The sequence below is a fragment of the Hippocampus zosterae genome, chromosome 4, assembly GCF_025434085.1.
Source record: "Hippocampus zosterae strain Florida chromosome 4, ASM2543408v3, whole genome shotgun sequence".
Taxonomy (NCBI): Eukaryota; Metazoa; Chordata; class Actinopteri; order Syngnathiformes; family Syngnathidae; genus Hippocampus; species Hippocampus zosterae.
In genome coordinates, this window is record NC_067454.1 from 584,899 (window position 1) to 604,158 (window position 19,260).

The 19,260-nt window shown below is 46.2% G+C and overlaps 1 protein-coding gene across 3 annotated transcripts in view; it reads right to left on the reverse strand.

The window, feature by feature from the left end:
* Window positions 1–19,260, reverse strand: part of znf536 (zinc finger protein 536) — a 156,360-nt gene that overhangs the window by 102,087 nt on the left and 35,013 nt on the right. For all 3 annotated transcript variants that reach the window (XM_052062616.1, XM_052062614.1, XM_052062615.1), the window contains one exon: window positions 16,201–16,251. The gene's annotated coding sequence lies outside the window, so the exon portion shown is untranslated. The remainder of the gene's footprint in view (window positions 1–16,200; window positions 16,252–19,260) is intronic.

Genomic DNA, 19,260 nt, shown 5'->3' on the forward strand with positions numbered 1-19,260 from the left:
CAGCAATAGCATTACAAAGCTATAAGGCTAACAGATGCCGCCACATGGCAAACACAGATGTCTAAAAATAAGCCGGACTGCCAGTTGGCTCTTGTGGATGAACGCAGATGCCAGCCATCTTACGTTGTCGCTGTTTGTGACAATTTGGGTCCGGTATTCGCTGAAAACAACGTTATCAGAGCTTGTTTTCCTCCAGGATCTGTTGGAGTAATGAGAGCGATGCAAAGAACGAATTGCACAGGCTGCATCGACCGTTCTGTGTATATTATCTCGGTATCGTGACTTGTGGCTTACGTGGGTTCGTTTTACATTGAGCAGCAACAGTTAGCTGTTATTGATGAGCAAATTGAATCGAGTGGCAGAATTTTTCGCCCTGATGGCCTTTGCTTTCATTTCATTGTTCAAAGTCCTGACCGAATGATGCAGGCGAGTCTGTGAGTACCACTTGAAGGTTTTGAAATTTAAAACCTCATCCTGTCAGACAAAATGTGCCTTTAGAGCTTCTCCCAGATTTATTGACACCGCCGTACGGCACGCATCGTGGTATTTTCACTTTGGAGAACAAAAATAACATGAAAACGCCACAGCGAAATCAGTTGGTACTCAAGTGACTCCATGCTTAGCAATTGGCAACGCAAGATGGCCGCCGGTCTTGCTACGGCAAGTAGGCGACACGTACATGCACTGTTTCTGTTTCGGCTACATAACGGCTAACATAACAGTAGTAGCATGGACATACTGTACACAAGTGAGAGTAACACACTGCCAACGGAAACACAGCTCCCACAATGCGTGTACATGAAAGGGGGCGGGGCCAGAAACAGCATCATCGATGCTGACGTCGAAGGAGATGGAAGTGACACCATCGGTTTGACTGGCACCTCCCCATCGCCTTTGACACAAGGGGCGGAACCTGATTTAAGATCACCATTCGGAATGACAGCTGTCAATCTGAGATAAGTATAATGACGGAGCCGTCATCGCTTGGCCCAGTGCCAAGAAACTGTCAAAATCAATTTGATGAGAAGGGCCCTTTTTTTGATCTCGCCTCCAAAGTGAATTTAAAAAGTCTGCACACTCATGTTATAATGCCAAGTAAAACTCACATGGTACCGGGAACTCCGTTCTGACAGACCGGGCAGGCCAGAAGTACTGACGAAAGCTCACCGACGGACCAACACATTGACGAATGGCCACCTCTGGTGTATCGCACACTAAGTAGCTTTGTGTGTGTGGAACACTACACACACACACACACACACATACAGCTGCACTGTCATCATGTCTGCTGCCGATAATACGTTTGGCAAAAAAAGGGGGGAGGAGTCTGCGTATCCCACTTGTGTGTGTGTGTGTGTGTGTGTGTGTGTGCGCAAGGAAGCGAGGGACCTGCTTGCCCCGGGGACGGTGTGTCACATAAGCTCCATCACAAGGCCGCTTTATTGGGCCCGGCATGGGTCAGACCCCGACTGTCATCTTCAAATATGGCTGCCACCTGCTCGCATTGCACACACACACACGGCCCCAGAAATGAATACATTCATGTGCCCATGTGCGTTCACACACACACACACACACACACACACACACGCACACACAGTTCATCTGGTGTTTTGTGGTTAATTGCAACAAAAAGACAAAAATGTTGAGTTCCCAGCAACCACAGTCGGAGCGGGGGGCTAATTTCTTGCAGGCGACTCTCATATATTGATGTAACAAAAATGTTGTTTGAATTTACTGTACTCAATCTGGACTCAGATGACTTTATTTTGTGCCACCACTTGATGACGTAAAATTGACGAAATGAAACTTTTTTTTTTTTCATTGTGCATGCCGACATTTTAGTGCACAAACATTTGTTGAATTCACAGACTTTTATTTGATCGAGTGGTTGCAGGAAATAAAACAATCTGGAGGAAGACACTTTTTTTTTTAACATACACTACACGTCTACTTAAAAATGTATCTGGATCTCGATGATTGTATAAACTAAATTGAGCAAGTTCAACACATATCTTTCTTTTTCAGTGCAGTCATGTTCTTGTATTTATTCCTTTTGAAAAAAAAAACATTTTGGGTGATTATATTATTTGGTTTTAATTAACTTCTAATTTAGATTTTATTCATTTATTCCATACAATCTATTCATTATTATTTTCAAATGTTTGTGCAACTCATGTCATGTTAAAATAAAACAAATGCAATCAAATTTCATTTGTATTGTAATTTTCCTTCAATTTATATTTGTATTCAATTATTTTTACTATGTTACACCATTCTTACATCTATATTTGTAGCACTGTTTTCCTTATTCATTTCTTGTTTTATTATTGTAGACATGATATTTGCTCCATGTACAGCACTTTGTGTAGCGCAAACTTTAATACCATTTCCCCTTAATTTACATTGTCTTTCATTTTCCTTGAATTCTAATCATAACTTTGCAGGATCTTCTTGCGCGGCATCTTGAAAACGAGGTAAAACGTGTGCGTCGATGCCACTCCGCCTTCACATTCCACATGTCTGCACCAAACACACACACACACAGCCTGTGGCGTGGACAGCGCGTATGCCATCCACACACACACACACTTGCACATGCACACACATACACACACACACACAGAAGTCTTAATATGGTGGAACATGAACATTTCCGTGCCTTTCTAGTCTGAACCTTTGGGAAAACTTTGGGCCAAGTCAAACTTTTGCTCATTCACTCATTCCAAGAAAGAGCAACTACATTAAGAGCAAAGTACATCAACAACAACACAAAAAAAAGTTTGTCAGTCAGGTGAAAGGAGCCAGTGAGAACTTGGAGTGGGCTGACTACATTTGGGTCAGTCCGAAGTGGCAAATTAATGGAGAAAAGGCCCACCTCTCAGATAAATGCTGGTCTCAATAAAGGTGAGGATCCAATTTTGACATACAGTATAGGGGGGGGGGCAGTCTACTGTTGCGCTCAGCATTTTGTTGGTTCATCAGTGCAACACTGGGCCATCTCCAACCTAAAAAATGGCCACAACTGTCGTAGTGAGATTCGGGGATAGCTAGAAGACTCAGAAAGAATTTTTTGAGGGGTGGTGGGAGGGGTAATCGTACGAATGATATAGACCAGAAGCCAACTGAACATTCATTCATTTATTCATTCATCTTCCGAGCCGCTTGGCGGCCCGGTAGTGCAGTGGTTAGCACGTCGGCTTCACAGTGCAGAGGTACCGGGTTCGATTGCAGCTCCGGCCTCCCTGTGTGGAGTTTGCATGTTCTCCCCGGGCCTGCGTGGGTTTTCTCCGGGTGCTCCGGTTTCCTCCCACATTCCAAAGACATGCGTGGCAGGCTGATTGAACACTCTAAATTGTCCCTAGGTGTGAGTGTGAGCGTGGACGGTTGTTCGTCTCTGTGTGCCCTGCCATTGGCTGGCAACCGATTCAGGGTGTCCCCCGCCTACTGCCCGGAGACGGCTGGGATAGGCTCCAGCACCCCCCGCGACCCAACAGTTATGTTCTAATGTGTTGTTATGTGTTGACTTGAACACAATGACACGAAATCCAAAATGTAAAATCTGAGCAAAACCACACTTTGTGGAAAAGACCATTTCGAGTAAGTCACCAAGATAAATAATATGCCACCACCCCTCCCCCAGGTTTTATTGCAGCCATGAAACTTGAAGTCACACACCTAAAAAAAAAAGACCAAAAATGGAAATGTTGATGTGAGCGAAAAGATCTACTGTCTCATCATCATCATCATGAAGACAATACTTATCACTATTCTTATTATTTGGACAGTATTGTTTTAATTAGCAATGCAATAAGCTTTTTGGCACAATCATGCAGAGAATCCGCAAAATCCCCCCCTCCTGAAAACAATGCGAATGTCATGCTTAATATCCAGCGAGTGACAGCATGTGTGCGAGCGTTCACACGTGCGCGCGTCCGCCTTCCCCGATGGAGATAAGTCTGAGTGGTTAGGAGGGAACAGATGTCGGCCGGTGTCGGCTGCCAGCGAGAGCGAACAAAGCCAATCAACGTCGCCTTTCTGTCCAAACGCACGGCGGCCCAGGAAGACCTGAGTCCAAACGCAATTTGACGCGCACCCCCCTCCGTCACGACTGGTTGTGGAATTGAAAGATTGCCGAGAGACAAAATGGCGTCCGTCGTGGGATCTGCTATCAGACGTCATCGCTGACAAGCGGGCTCCAAGCCTTCGCTCACAAAGGATTTTCATGCCATTTCCATCAATCCTACGTTACGAACGGAAGCGTCGTGTTGCCACACCAGAAAAATAAGAACGCGCTGTAATGTAATTCCCACAATTAATACATTTTAACGTGCTAATTAACGTGCTTTATTGGGATATGGCTCACACGATGAATTTCACGTAATTTCCGTGACGAGTTATGATGTAATAACGTGATCAGGCGTCCCATTCAAATCTGACAATGGACGCGTTTCAACAAAATGTACTGGAAGCTTATTAAGAGATTCCCGATTGTCTTTGATGTTGACAAAAAAATCTATGCTAGGTCCATGAAATGGGCTCAATTTCTTTCACATTTATCAAAATGCATGTCTTGCGCACTGATTGTCCTTGACGTTAACAAAAACGAATCTTTTTTTTTAAACTTAATTTACAAGAATGTAAGTCAGATCCGTCAGAGTTTGTCTTTGATGTTGACAAAAATCTATGCTAGGTCCATGAAATGGGCTCAATTTCTTTCACATTCAGCAAAATGCATGTCTTGCGCTCTGATTGTCCTTGACGTTAACAAAAACGAATCTTTTTTTTTAAAACTTCATTTACAAGAATGTAAGTCCGATCCGTCAAAGAGTTTGTCTTTGATGTTGACAAAAATCTATGCTAGGTCCATTCAATGGGAACAATTTCTTTCACATTTAGCAAAATGCATGTCTTGCGCTCTGATTGTCCTTGATGTTAACAAAAATGAATATTTTTTTTTAAACTTCATTTACAAGAATGTAAGTCAGATCCGTCAAAGAGTTTGTCTTTGATGTTGCCCAAAAAATGAAGGTGCGCGAGGTTTGTTGATGCCTCAAAAATGGTCTCTCATGCTAAGAAAAAAAAATGTACTTAAAGTTTTTGGCAAGTCTTCATCGGGCTACGCCCCCCCACCCCCCATGCCTTATATATATATAAGGCATATATATATATATCAAATGATGTCTTTACTTGCAATTGGAATTGACTTTTCAGTGGTTTTTCAACTGTTTCAGAAAGTTTGCGGTCAATCTCTTGTTCCTGAGCTAGTTTGCTGTTTGCTCCGGACCTGTGAAAGACGGATGCGCCAAAAACACATTTGTCTCAAAAGTAGGGTTCGACCTGGCGACATTGAAATGGCTGCAATGTTGTCAAAGTTAGAAGTACTTGCATCTATTACAAGTCCTTTTTAACGGGAATAATGACAATTGATGAATATCTCAATAGTCGTTTAAAAAAATTTTTTTTTTAATTTTTAACCCAAAGGATCATACAGCCTGAGCCAGTCACATATTGTTGTTAAGACACTTTTTGACTTAACTTTCCTTTTAATCTGTCGATCCATCAAGCTAGCTACCCATGCCTCCCTCCTTCCCTCCCTCCATCAATTAAGAATGTATCTTTCTATTATTATTAAGTTGATGGGCAGAAAAAACGGTTTGATTTAAGAGGAGAAATAAATACTGCATAATCATATCATCGTCAATGGTTTTCTTCTAATAACGGAAGGCATTAAGTAAAATCAGAAATGGGAGTTTTGCGATTTAAGGGCGATTTAAGGGCCATTTTGCTCAACCCCAAAAATACCCCCGCACCCCAAAGGAAAAACAAACGGTCTTGACGCCATGTGACGGTGCGCCCTCCCCCATATCCCGACACTGCTAGCTGCCATAGCAGGGCAAAAACAAGTTAGCCACTGTTACTTGTGAAAGGTAAAGACAAATGAGCAACCTCTGATGCACTTTGTGTAAAAACAAAGCCGTTGCGTGTGTGGTGGCATCACGTATGCAAAGACGGTGAAAAAAAAACAAAAAAACAGAAAGGAATCAAACAAAAGGGTGAGTCGGGGTGATGGCGGGTGAGGGGGAGGGCGAGCTAACAGAGAGACCTTTGATTTCTGCAAATAGACGCCAACAACAACAACGACAACAACAACGGCGTCCTTGTGGGAGGTAATAAACTTTTTTCCACGCCATCACGCCGCACGCAAGATCTCCACACGCCACACCGAGGCCATTTTGTGTGTGTGTGTGTGTGTGTGTGTTACTTCCTGTTGGTTTGTTTACCCCACCATTGTCCCACCACTTTCACAGCAGCCTAGCTGTCTAATGATGCATTTAGCGCTAGTATTAAGCGGTGCGGCGAAGGGGGTGGGCGGGGAGGGGGGGGGGCTCGCTTAGAGAGAGGGTCCCATTGACAACCGGTCACAATGGTGGAAAAAAAAAAATGAAGTGTGCGTCATCCTCCACAAAGGGGGTGATGGCGGTGGCGAGGGACACCCTGGGAGAATAAAAGATGGAGGACAATGTTTGCACGCGATACCTAAATCATGCTTCGGAAAGTAAAAAAATGAGGTTGAAGAGGGATTGGAGGCCCAATCGGCGATGATGATGATTCAGCAGCGGTTCTTTGGACGATTCAGGCAAATTGTCATTTGGAAGGGTGCGCCACAACATCCCTGTTTGCACCCGTTTGAACATTTCTAATGGCGTGACGGCAATGCTAACATCCGTAAGCCCACGGGAGGCAGTTCACGCCGTAGACTGGAGGGAAAGTTTCATGAGACAAAAGTCAAGGGTTTCCTTGACCAGACTGAGCGGCCAAGTTCTTTTGGAACATTTTCAGAAAGCCAGACGACAAATGGAATGAGTCCAATTAGCAATGATGCTATTCGGCTAACGATGTGCGACATTTCATTTGCCTTTGATTGACAGCCAACGGGGAGAGTTCGACAGCTTGAAACAGGTGCGCGCGACCGCTTATTTGGAGGACTTTGTGACCGCGAGTCCTTTGGTTTCCTCAAAGTGACGTCAGACAACATTCTCCAGGTTTAAGGGCAAAAAAATGAAATTCAAACGGATACGTTCCAATCCGGCAATTGAAACTTACACGGAATATGCTGGAGTGAAAATCCTAATGATGCTTTTTAGCCACCGGCGTTAACAGCCCAGCACCCCCCCCCCCCCACATCCTCCCCCCCACACACCCCCTCGCCCCCCTCCTCTTGGGCAGCTATTAACGGCGCACTCGAAGGGACGACAACAAAGCATGGACAGAGACGGCCCCCGTAATTGTGCGTCTTTAGTCACGCAATCGTTGAGCAGCACGGGTCGCTCGCTCTCGGCGCCGCCGCGGTGGCCATCGCGGTCGCCCTCCATGGTTCACAAGGTCAATTTATCATAACCCCCCACGCCCCCCACCCCCTCTATTTCACACACATCACACTCAAACAATGAGGACATTTGAGACTATTTATCCTGATGAGAAGCGTTCCGTGCGAGATGGAGATAGCGTACGCTGCGGCCGTACAAGCTGGACTCGGCAGACGTGTCCCAGGTGCGACCTCAACATTTTCATCGGTACTGATTTTCACTTTGTCATGAATGAAAAAAATTTCTGTTCTCATGGACAGCATCTGTTTTTTTTGGGACTTGTTTCATTGCGGAGTTTTATCACGAGATGTGTAGTACTGTACTTAAAATGGAGGGGGGAAAAAAATCGCATTTTACTCGTGGTTCTATTTATATTTTATAATTCATATTTTTTTGGGGTGATAATTCAAAAACATATTGCATTCTTTTATTAAGGAGTGTGTAGAAACGATTTCCGATTTTGCAGCTATCTGAAATACTACATTAAAACAATACAAATTCATATTTTGTGCGGCGCGGTGGTGAAGTGGTCGGCGCGTCGGCCTCGCAGTGCGGAGGTACCGGGTTCAATTCCAGCTGCGGCCTCCCTGTGTGGAGTTGACAAGTTCTCTCCGGGTTATCACATACTTTTTTAAATGTTTGATCATTTCATTTGAACTCTTCAGACATGTGTGACACCACATCAAAACATTTTTTATGACCTCTTATCTAGATTTAAAAAAAAAAATCATTTATAAAGCCAAAAATAACGTATTTAAGTCATTATGCATAAAACGTTGTCATGTTATTTTCTTCATAATTGCTTGATTGAAAGTCCAGATTATTCTATTTCAATTTAATAGCGTTATCTGCACTACTCTATTGAACAGATATTGCATTTTTGGATGATTGTTTTGCAAAACTTACAGTTTCAAATCTTCATGTTAAGGGGAAAAGAATCATCTGAGAAGATAATGACATCTAAAAAAAACATCTGCACTTCAACTCCTTCCACTTCACAATTGCATTTGCAGGAAAACGGCAAATAGAAAACGTTTTTTCACATCGTTTGGCTGGCGAGCAGAACGAGCGGCTCACCAAAAGAGCAACACTCCTTTTCGTGGCCGCCGACCCCCTAAGTCGTTATTTTTGGGGCACGGTCAAAAACAACACGTTTATTTTCATCGTCAGCGCAAGGGGAGGGAGGAAAAGAAATCATCATAAGAAAAAGACGGAGCTCTCGTGGAGGACGGCGAGCCAGCCAGGAACCCCCTGCTGCTGCTCCCGGCTACATGCTAGGCAAATAAGCGGTACGGATCACGCTAGCACACCCGTCGCAGTCCTAAACGAGACGCGCCTCGCATTTAGCCTCGGTGCTAATGAGCCACGAGAAAACATGTTTGCCTAACGGACCCAAAATCCGGAAAGTTTTAACACCGAATCGTCAGGAAAAAGACTTTGTCAACTGCCAACGCTCACTGAACCATCGACTCGAAGTTGGTGGCATCCAAATGGTCAATGAAAGCCTTCCCTTTTCGGTGTTCGCTCACTTTTTTGCGGGCGATACGTTTCACGAGCACCAGCGATCGGTGAATTTCTGTGAGGGAGAGGTCGAAGGAGAAGGGTCGTCACGTAAACTCGATTTGTTTGTTGCCACAACAAGGATTAATTGGAAACTAAGGTAACATGTCTACATGGTTATAAAGTGGGCGCGGACACGTCCTGGTCGTCGTGTGCCTCGTCGGGTGGCGGCGCTTGCTCCGTTCACATCCATTTCTGAATGCGGCCTGTAATCGGAAGCTCCTGTACCGTTTTTTTCTTTCTTTATTTTTGTGGGGGTGCTCTCATGTTTGTTGTGGTCTCTGTTTTTTTTTTTTGTCAAACAAATTGAAACTTAAAAAAAAAAAGGTCTGAATAAGTCTGCTTTTTGAACGGGTCCACCTTGGAAGGAAGAGAAATGGCAAGAAAAGAGGCCAAATAGCGTGCTCAACCCACATCCGATCAAGCTATGGTCACAAATGAGTGAAGTCGCGACGACAGTCGCGGTAGGTTTAAAAAGCGGCAATCGGGGCTCCAGCGAGGGGGGTGGGGGGGTCTCCTTTGTGGCCGGGCACACTGGGGACGCATTTAAGCCGGACAAAGGAACGTCGCTGCGGGCCTCCGCTGTTAAGTGCGGCCTTGTCGTCGGGGCCCGTGGGTGGGTTCCCATTCTTCTGCCTTCTTTCGGCTGGACGGCCATTGAACGCTTAGCGGCCGCCGCTATGAAAATTCATCAGGATTAAAATGACCTCACACGCAAAATTAAACTTCCGCCACAATGAGAGGCTGTATTTTTTTTTTTTTTAAGGCTTTCCATGATTGTTTCCTGACAAAGTGGTCTCCACTTCACAATGAACACCTTTCACACGCACACACAGCGACCGCCGAGGGAGACGGATTTCACATATCAATCAAAGCAGGGTGGGAGGGGCCTTATGGGGCGAGTGGCCCTTCACTTGGGAACACGCTTCCCGCTTTTTGCTATAGCTGTCCAGGGAAATACGGAAAGTGTGCAGGTGAAGTTGGAATGAGGCCGCGCGCATCGTCGCTAATCGTGCTGGGAAACGATACGGATTCGAGTGGGCAGCCCAGATAAGCGCAAAATCAATACCTTTAGCATCAATGCTAATGGACAGAAGGTCTTTTCGTATTGTTTATAAATAGAGACGAGTGTTGCGACGCGCAGCTCTTGATCAATCGATGAAACTACTTCAGCCCGGACAAGAAAAAACGTGTTTAGAAAACCTGTTGCCCAAAGAGACACATTTTCTTTCATTGTCACAAGCTTTCGGTGTCCAAATACTTTTTTTGTCTACATTTTCTTCACTCTAAACTCAATCGGTGTCCTAATACTTGATGTCACACCGCCACTGTCCATCACCTTTAAAAAAAAGAGCAATCGTTTCTTTGCTGGCATGTAAGTGTCCAAAATTAAAGTGTGTGTGTGTGTGTGTGCGTGCTATATTTAGCGCTTAAGCAGTGACAGCGTGGAATCGGGGACGAGTCGGCCTTGCACCGGGCCGTGACACAGACGTATGCTAAAGCTAATTAGATCAAGATAATAGCTTTAGGGCCCCAGTGATCAATGCCTCGCGCCTTTTCTTTGTGCATCAACTTTAGTTAAACACACGCACGCACACACACGCACATACACACGCACGTGCATGCGCATTGGGTCTCTATTGCTATTAGCCTGCAAATACAGTTTCCGCGGTTCATTTTGGTGAAAAATTCTTCCGCCGTTCATCGTTGGTCGTGGCCAACAACTTTGATTTGTCCAGATCTCCATCGAGAACAGCGGGCAAGTGGTTGGGATTTCTTGTCGTCACAGCTTCCAAGTGTCCGCCGGCATATATGTTTTAATTAAGCCGACTTGTTGCTCGTTAGCCAAGCATTTCGGAGCTTTTTTTTTAATGCCATTAGCCGCATTCATGTGACACCCAATTACAGTTGTGTGAAAGACACTTGATATAAAAGCAGATTTTGGCTGCTTTAACCCCGCCCCCCCCTCCCAAAAATACAATAAAACCCCCGCATTTGTTCGCAGACAAATAGCGAGCCTGTGAAGGACTTTCCGGACTTGTTATGAGAAGCGAAGCTTGCCCCTCATGCACACGTGTGTGCCGAGTATGTAGGTCACATGGCAGCGCGGTGCAACGATTGGACGTGGGCTTAGCTCGCTGTTTGTCGACTATTAAGGCATTGTGCCGACTCAGCGCTCCTTTTTCACACAGCTGTGCCACTGGAAGGCGAGGTGTGGGGGGGGGGGGGGGGGGGAATCACCTCACACACAAACAGACATAGAAAAAAACCCTCTCACCCCATTTGACACGTCTGTGTATGTCAACGTGTTAGCATGAAACGTCCATGTTTCCTGGACAGAAGAGCCTTTTCCATTCAGACGTAAACTCCCTGACCTGCGGCGGAGGCTTTAGCTCCCTTTCACAAAGATCGTTTTTTTTTTTTTTTTTGTGAAAGAGATCCGCGGGCAAAAGTGCTGGAAGTTGACAAAATGCTTCTAAGTAGCCCGCATGGTGGCTCGTGTTAGTCAGTGTCCGATTTGAAGGGAGCGCATCATTTTTAAAAGCCACGGTTTCCAAAAGTTCGGTGAGATGAGCAGATTCGTGCAGCGAGGCATGCCGTCAAGATTTGAAAAATTGATTTCCCATTAATAGGCATGTGCAGATGACCGGTTTGATGGTTTATCGTGGTTATAAAAAGACGTGGTTTATCGTGGTTATTTTTCGAGTGGACATCTAAGCAAAGCGCAATTTGATTGGCTGCTTGCACAATTGCATATGCAAATCGTCTTCAAGTTAATCGAAAGGCATTTTTTCCCCCCCTTCCTTCTCAGCGAGCAGTGAGGGGAGGGGTGAGCAGTTATGCACGGAATAGGAGGAGCGGGGATAGAGGGAGGTTAGACAAAAAAAAAAGTTACGTGGATGCCTTTGCGTCATCCTGTACATTAAAACAATAAAAAAAAAAAAACTTGCGTCGGTGCCAGCGTGTACGGATGAGTCCCAAAGATAAAACGAGTAGTGCACGGCTCTGTTCTAAAAATAGCTCACCAGTGACACCGTGACTTACTAGGAAGACGTAAAACACGTGAACCTTGTTAGCGTTTGTTCATTTATTTATACTCAACACGGGACGCTTTTCTTATCGGATTAAAATATTCAAGATTTTTCTTTTTCAAAACAACACTGAAAGAAAATATGTTTGGAGTTATACGTCGCTTGAGAGTCGACATGCTAAACGAACTCTGTCTGGCGGCATTTTCACACATCACATCGGCCGCCGCGTGCCGTGTTGCTGTGTAAAAAGCGCACCCGACATGACGATACCCTGCTTCGCCGGCATGCGCGTGAAAGGCAGCAGCCAATAAAGCCCCCCCCCCCCCCAATCCGAGTAACCCCTGCGAGGCCTTGCCAAGCGTGCCAGGAGGGCGCACCTGCTTGGATGGCGAGGGTGGCCAAGAGCTGCCAGCTTTAAAAATAGGAAAAAGATGAGCGGGGTGGTGGAGGGTGGGGGGGGGGGGGGGCGGCGAGGACGAGGCGAGAGATGCACGTGCGCGTACGTACTGAAGCGTTAGCACACCCTCACCCATCCCCTTCATCCAGCCCTCACCCCCGAGTAGCAAATGGGCCCAGATGGTGATTGATTTTTCAAGTGTTGACATCCCTGCTTGAGAAACACCCCCCCAACCCCCCGTATGCGCACGCACACTCGCGCGCACACGCTTCTTTGTGTCGAACAAGTGAGGCACGCAAAAATCATACCTTCATCATCACCATCATCATCATCATCATTCATGTGAATGCCAACAGCCACCATTGATTGACGAAACAGTCACACGCACACCCGCACACCCGCACACACATTTGCTATTTTCAAGGAAATCACTGGTTTTGTCATATTTGTTCAAGCTTGACGCTCTGACAACAAAAAAAGGGATGTTCCAAAAAAAAAGTATGACCTGACAGCAGTGCGTGAGTAAAATGATCTGTAAAAAGCAAATCAAGAAAGAAAAATAGCAATTCACATCCCACTCTGGTCACATCAAGTTGAAGAAACCACAAAAACAACCAATCGGACACGGACGACCTGGTTTCGACCTTATGCCACGCGTCGACAGCTACACTCGCTGAAACCAGCGTGGAATATCCACCAAATGCCCGTACCTCTTCTACTCTTGACTGGCCTCAAAATTGGAAAATGGTCATTTTGAACTGTGAAAATGTCCACGGTAAATTTAAAAGAGCGCTAAAAATTCCACGCTTAGCACATCCAAAGATGAAAATGAGTATTGTCAAAACAGGACAAGTCATCACGTTAAAAGATGAAGAGGATGAGATTAAACACGAAAAGAAAAAGACGCTCACCACATGGGATTGTGACCATTTTTACACTACAATGTGAAATTCAGCACGCTCACATGATCATTATCATGTTAAAACGGGGTGGGGGGGGGGGTCCACCTGGCAGGAGGGCTCTAAATGTCAATCAGGACTAAACAAAATAAGAAAAAAAACAAGAACCAAAAAACGGACCGTGTGCAAAGCGTCGAATCAAGAAAGCAAATTGTGTCCTTGCGGCGACAAAACGGGCGGTCCAGTTGAGTAAAGCTCAATGAGGCGCCCACCGATGAAGGGCTGACAAAGGAAGACAAAAGACGACTTGCTCCTCGTCGTCCTCCGCCTCTTCGTCTTCGTCTTCTTGTGCTCCCGCTTGAGGGCACGTTTAAGCGCCAAGGCATTCGGCCATTACGTGGCATTAACCTCATTACAAAACACAGCAGACCAAATTGATTTACAGCTGCCATTTTGTCGCGCCGCTCTCGATCGATGCTTCGACTCTTCCGTTAACGGCTGGCGCTTTTTTTGGGGGGGGGTTGCGGGGCGTGTCTTTCTCCATCTCCTTCTCCCGCTTGTCTTTAACGGCTTTCTAATAAATAATAAAGCGGCAAAGTCCGGAGGGTCCCTGAAGGGGTCGCACGCCAACGCGCGCTCACGCACCTTGTTCTTGTTTGGTTTAGTGTGGCCAAAAAAATACGAGAATAAGGACGGAGGTTCGGTCGAGGGTTAGGGCTTGAAAGTGGGGTTTTTATTCAGGGAAAGGGATTGGAGCCAGGGCCAAGTTTTCAAAGTAGGGTTTCAAGTTAGAGTTAGAGTTGGGGTTGGAGATTCAAGTCAACTTGAAGGTTTCAAAGTCAGCTTTCGAGTTCTGATTTGGGTCTGAAAATAGGGTTCCGAGTCAGAGTTACGCTTGGTGCCACAGTTGGGGTTTCAATCAGGGTGAGTGTTTCCAAATAGGGTTTCAAGTCGGGGTTGGTATTTCAAAGTCGGGTGTCAAGTCAGGGATAAGGATGCAAGTCAAGATTAGGGTCTTTAAGTAGGGCTTCAAGTCAGAGTTACAGCTTTGTGACACATTTAAGGTTTCAGGAGAAACCTTTCAAATAAAGGTTAGGGTTTCAAATTTGGGTTTCAAACTCAAATTAGGGCCCCAAAAAACCTCGAAGTAGGGCTTCAAGGTGGGCTGAGCATTTCCCGCCGCAGACAGGCTTCAAATGAAGATCATCAGTTCAGAATGCAGTTTCTGATTCAGTGCTGTCCTTCAAAGTAGGGTTTCAAACCAGGCTGGGAAAACGTTGAGCCGCCCACATGTGACGTTCACAAAGACTTCAACAACACGTCTCCTTTCTCGGACAAATCAATAGGAACGCCTTTGCGCCTCTCCCTTGCCCCAAGGGAGCACGTGCGGGCTGTGACATCATCATCCAGGGATCAGGTGACACGCCGCCCCGCCCCTACCCATCACGGGTCCTCCCAACCCTACCCTGTCCCGTCCCCGTCCTCCGCCGCACTTTTCACGTGTAAATAATATATGAAGACTTTGTGATTCATGTCGTCCGAGGAGACCTCGCACCAACGCGTCCAGACGGCTCCGTGCGCACATCAACACACTGAAAGTAAGGTAAAGTCAGGTTTCAAGTCGGGGTTAGGGTCTCAACACCGGGATTGGCGGTGAAACAAGTACTCGGGCTTGTCATGAGGTTTTTAGACAGGGATGGGATTTCAAAATAGGGTTTCAGGACTGCGTTGTCCTTTCAAACAAGGGTTGGGTTTCAAATTACGGTTAAGGTGTCAATGGAGTTTTTAGGCTCGGGGTTAGACTTGGCTGTGGTTTCAAACTTGTCTTGGGTTTTCGAGCCAGGGCTATTGTTCCAAAATGGGCCTATGGTTTTTAAAACCGCATGATGGTGGCCGTATCGGGCTGATACCGGTCTTATTTGAAGGTATCGGGTACTCATGGAGGCTGAGGCTGATGGTACCAGGACTCGATCCAAAGTACTACAGGTATCGGTAAATGCTATCGCTAGTTACGAAAAGGTGAACACTTGGACTGGTATGAGTATGGGAAAAAAAATGGTATCGGACATCCCGGGTTTCAGGAATCCCATCAGCTTTCACGTCAACATTTGGTTTGGCGCGGCTTCCATACAAGGTGGGAGCTTCTCAAATTTCCAAGTCTGTCTTTGGCTTTGCAAAGGCTGTCTTAGGGGCTCAAGGGAGCCTAGCAAGTCCTACTTGGGGCTTCCAAGGCACTTGGTGGCTCCGTAAAGAAACATAGTTAGCATCTCGTGTCTGTGTGTGTGTGTGTGTTTTCAATTTTCATGACGCACAGTGAAGCGCATCGCCAATAATTTGTGCGTGAATATTGTAGCGGAGGTGGCGGCGTTCCGCACATGAATGCGAGCTGCTCATCCGCAACTCAGTGAGAATTTTCCGGAATGACAACACACACACACACACACTTGTGTTACGTAAGCGTCTGGACAGCTTACAGGCGGGCAGACAGACAGACAGACGGCGGGTGGGGGGGGGGGCCCTTTACAGCAGCAGCAGCAGCAGCAGCACGGGCTAACAAGCTAACGAGCTAACGAGCTTAGGTGGGAATGAGCTTTTGAATGAGCCATCTGAATGTGCAAAGGTAAACGCCCCAAAGTGGACGTGATGACAATGAGGGGGCAGCCGTTCCATCTTTGGATCCTTTTTGTCATCACTTAATTGAAACTTGATTAAGTCCCCCCCCCCCCACCCCATCGTCTGTCTTTATTTTTGTGGAGCTTTACTTTAATTTAGCAGTATTTGTACTCTATTTAAGTCGGAGTTTTACGTTATTGCGGAGTGGTTTTCATTGCATTTGATTGTTGTCGTCATTTTATTTGACGACAACAATCACAAGGTGGGCGGGGGCCGCGGGGGGACGGTGGTAAAGCGAGGAAGGTCCCCGGTCACATGACCCAACTTACCCTGGTTAAGCCGGGCTCGGCGGCAGCTCCTCTCGCCCTCGCTTCTGAATCCTGTGACGGAGAAACAACGAGAGAACATGAGAAACTTTCACCGCCGACCACAGTCGAACCGCCCCCGCCCGCCCGCCCGCCGCGCCACCCCACCCTACCCCCCAGTCGAGAGGGCTTTCCTCTTAAAATATTTGCAGCAAACGTGTCAGGTGATCAAAGTAGAGCAATCCCACTCTGGGGGGAGGGGGGGGGGCATTTCATTATTATTATTATTTCATTTCACATCTCATTCGTGTCCCACGCCTAGTGCCCGAAGACGGCGGGAATGGGCCCCAGCCCGGCATCCCCCTCAACATCCCCCTTGTGAGGGTAAGCGGTTCGGAAAATGGATGGATGGATATTATGTTCAATAAAAATGAAAAACAAAAATGGAAAAACAACTGAATAATTAAACAGTTCCAAAATACGAATGGACAAAATTGACAGATTTTATAGCTAATTTTTTTGTCGTTGTTGTCAAATGTACTCTGACTCCACGATTGTCTTCATCTTATTTTTGTTTTGCTTTGTATTTTTCAAGCGGGTGGGGGGGATTTTGAACTCTATTGTCTTTTTGTTGACGACGTCTCTTCTGTTGCTGGATGAAACGAGGACCCCAAGTTGCGGTGAGGTTTGCTCACCGCAACGTGATGACATCACGCATAATAACTTGTGTATTCAACAGGGGTCTGATTAGCCCCTCCCAACCTCGATGCCTCATTTTCCCTCACACACACACACACACACACACACACACACACACACACACAAGTCAAAAGGAAAATTGATGCGGGTGTTTTGTCGGACCACCTGTTCATCCCGGATACAAGACTGGGAGCCCACAAAGGGTTAACGCTCTTTGTGGGTGGGAGCCGCAATTGTACGGGTGCGTGTGTGTACGTGGCCCTGTCTTAAGCGTGCCCCAAGAGTGGCAGACTGGCACAGGCTGGAGGGGGGGGAAAGGGAGGCGGGTTGGCAGGGCACACCCTGCCACACCCTCACCTCCCCCACAGCCACACACACACACACACACACACACACGTCTTCCTGCATTCATGGGGACCGGTCTCGCATCCGGAAAAAAAAGGGCTATTGTAAACAAATGCTGCGATTGGCTGGCAAGCGGTTGAGGGTGTCCCCCGCCTACTGCATGAAGTACTACTGCTGAAAGATCTGGACGCAAGAACTGGGGGACATGCACAGTGCACACGCTATTTGTGTCCCATTATTTTCGATGCACCAAAAAAAAAAAAAAGTTGACTTTTTGGAGACCAAAAAAAAAAAAAACCTCAGCATTGCCATCTTAGAGTGTGAACTCTTTGTGGACAAAAATATTTGCTCGCCGCCAAAGTCATTATGTTTACCCCATGTCTTTTGGTGGCCAAAGTACTTGGACAATATCCACACATTTTTTTACAAATGTGGCGTGCTGGTACTCGAGTTCACCCAAAAATATTGTCCCATGACTTTTGGCGGACACTTGCGAGCCGCCGCCGTTTTTTCGTTTACAAAGCGTTTGATGACTTTTTGGGACCAAAGTGCTCGCACAGCGCCACTCTCTTATCAGCTTGGACGGCGTCCACATACTTCACGCTAACTTGCTAATCTGGAGCGCGAGGCCGACGCGTTGGGCAGGGCGCGGTCCCGGCGGGTGGGCTTTTGTGGGCCAGGTGACCTTTGTGTATCATTGTGCCGCCTCGCACCTCGCCCGGGGCGAACGGGAAGGAGCTTAGTGCCTTACACCTGCCGCCAAGCGGGGAGCTTGGCTTGAAGGGCGCTTGATTCGACTTGAGGCGGATGCAAAGGCGGAAAGCCAGACTTTCGGATGCCGGCAAGGCGAGATGATGTGAGGTAAGATGTGAGGTAAATCAAGCGCACCCGGCGGCTGGCATGCCGAACGGGCCGTCACTTGGACAGTGGCGGGATCCGCGGGGTAAGCACGTATCACCATAAAGGTAATAAAGGCGGTAGAAAGCACCAAACAGAAAAAACAAGAACAAATCTAAGTCATGCTGAGTCGATTCAATTATCTGAAATCCCCATGAACTCATTCAGTTCCAGCCAATTCTGGACCAAGTCTGAAAAGACGTTTAAAAACGTCTTTGGGAGTGAATGAGTTAAGATGCAATTTTTTGTCAGAATATTGATGCTTTTAGGGTTCATAGTAAGTCAAAACGGATACATTTATTTACCAACTCACTTTGGGTGGCATTTTCCAACATCAAGTCAAGTCCAGTCAGCCTTTCGGTCAAATCTGCTCCATGTACAACATACAGCCCAGATGAAATTTCTTTCCTCTCAAGCACAGCGCCGACACGCAGTGCATTGAAAACACACACACAGCTCAAACTAAGGGCAGCTAAAATGAACGGCGTCAAAAAGACAAAGACATAAAGATAGAAATAGAAACAAATCAAACAATAAACAGCAATCAACAGACAATTGTGATGGTTGCGGCTTGACATGCTCAACTGTTCAACTTGTATGATTTTGTACTTTTCTTTTGAACAAAGACTAAAACTCAGGGAGTTGTCATTTTATTTTGCACTTCTGTCAATGTATTGCACTTGAATCCGAGCTGTTGTTTTTGTTTTTTTTTCCAACTTATCTTCTGTGTTGCAGAATCAGTCATTCTGCCATTTGTCAGGAATAAACAAACCAGCTTTCTTTGAAAATCATCTGTCAGTCATTCCGTCGAAATGGTTTGTTTCAAAAGTTCTGGCGGTATCAGTAACCCGGTATCGGTATCAGTGAGTCGTCAAAGTCCAGCTCTGAAAAAAGGTCCCTTTGAAGAGGGCAACATCAATTACCTTTCAAATATGAATCCGTACTTCCGTGAATACCAAACAGTGAGAGTATCGGCACCTGGTACCGTATCACAAGAAGGTATCGTAAATGGCGATATCAGTTCGATTAAGTGCAACTCATTCATATCGACACCGCATCAGGAGATGCGCTCGATTCAACTTGAAGGGGATTCAAAAGACGAGAGCTTTTGCCGTTGCAGCCCCGCTAAACGAGCTCGGATAA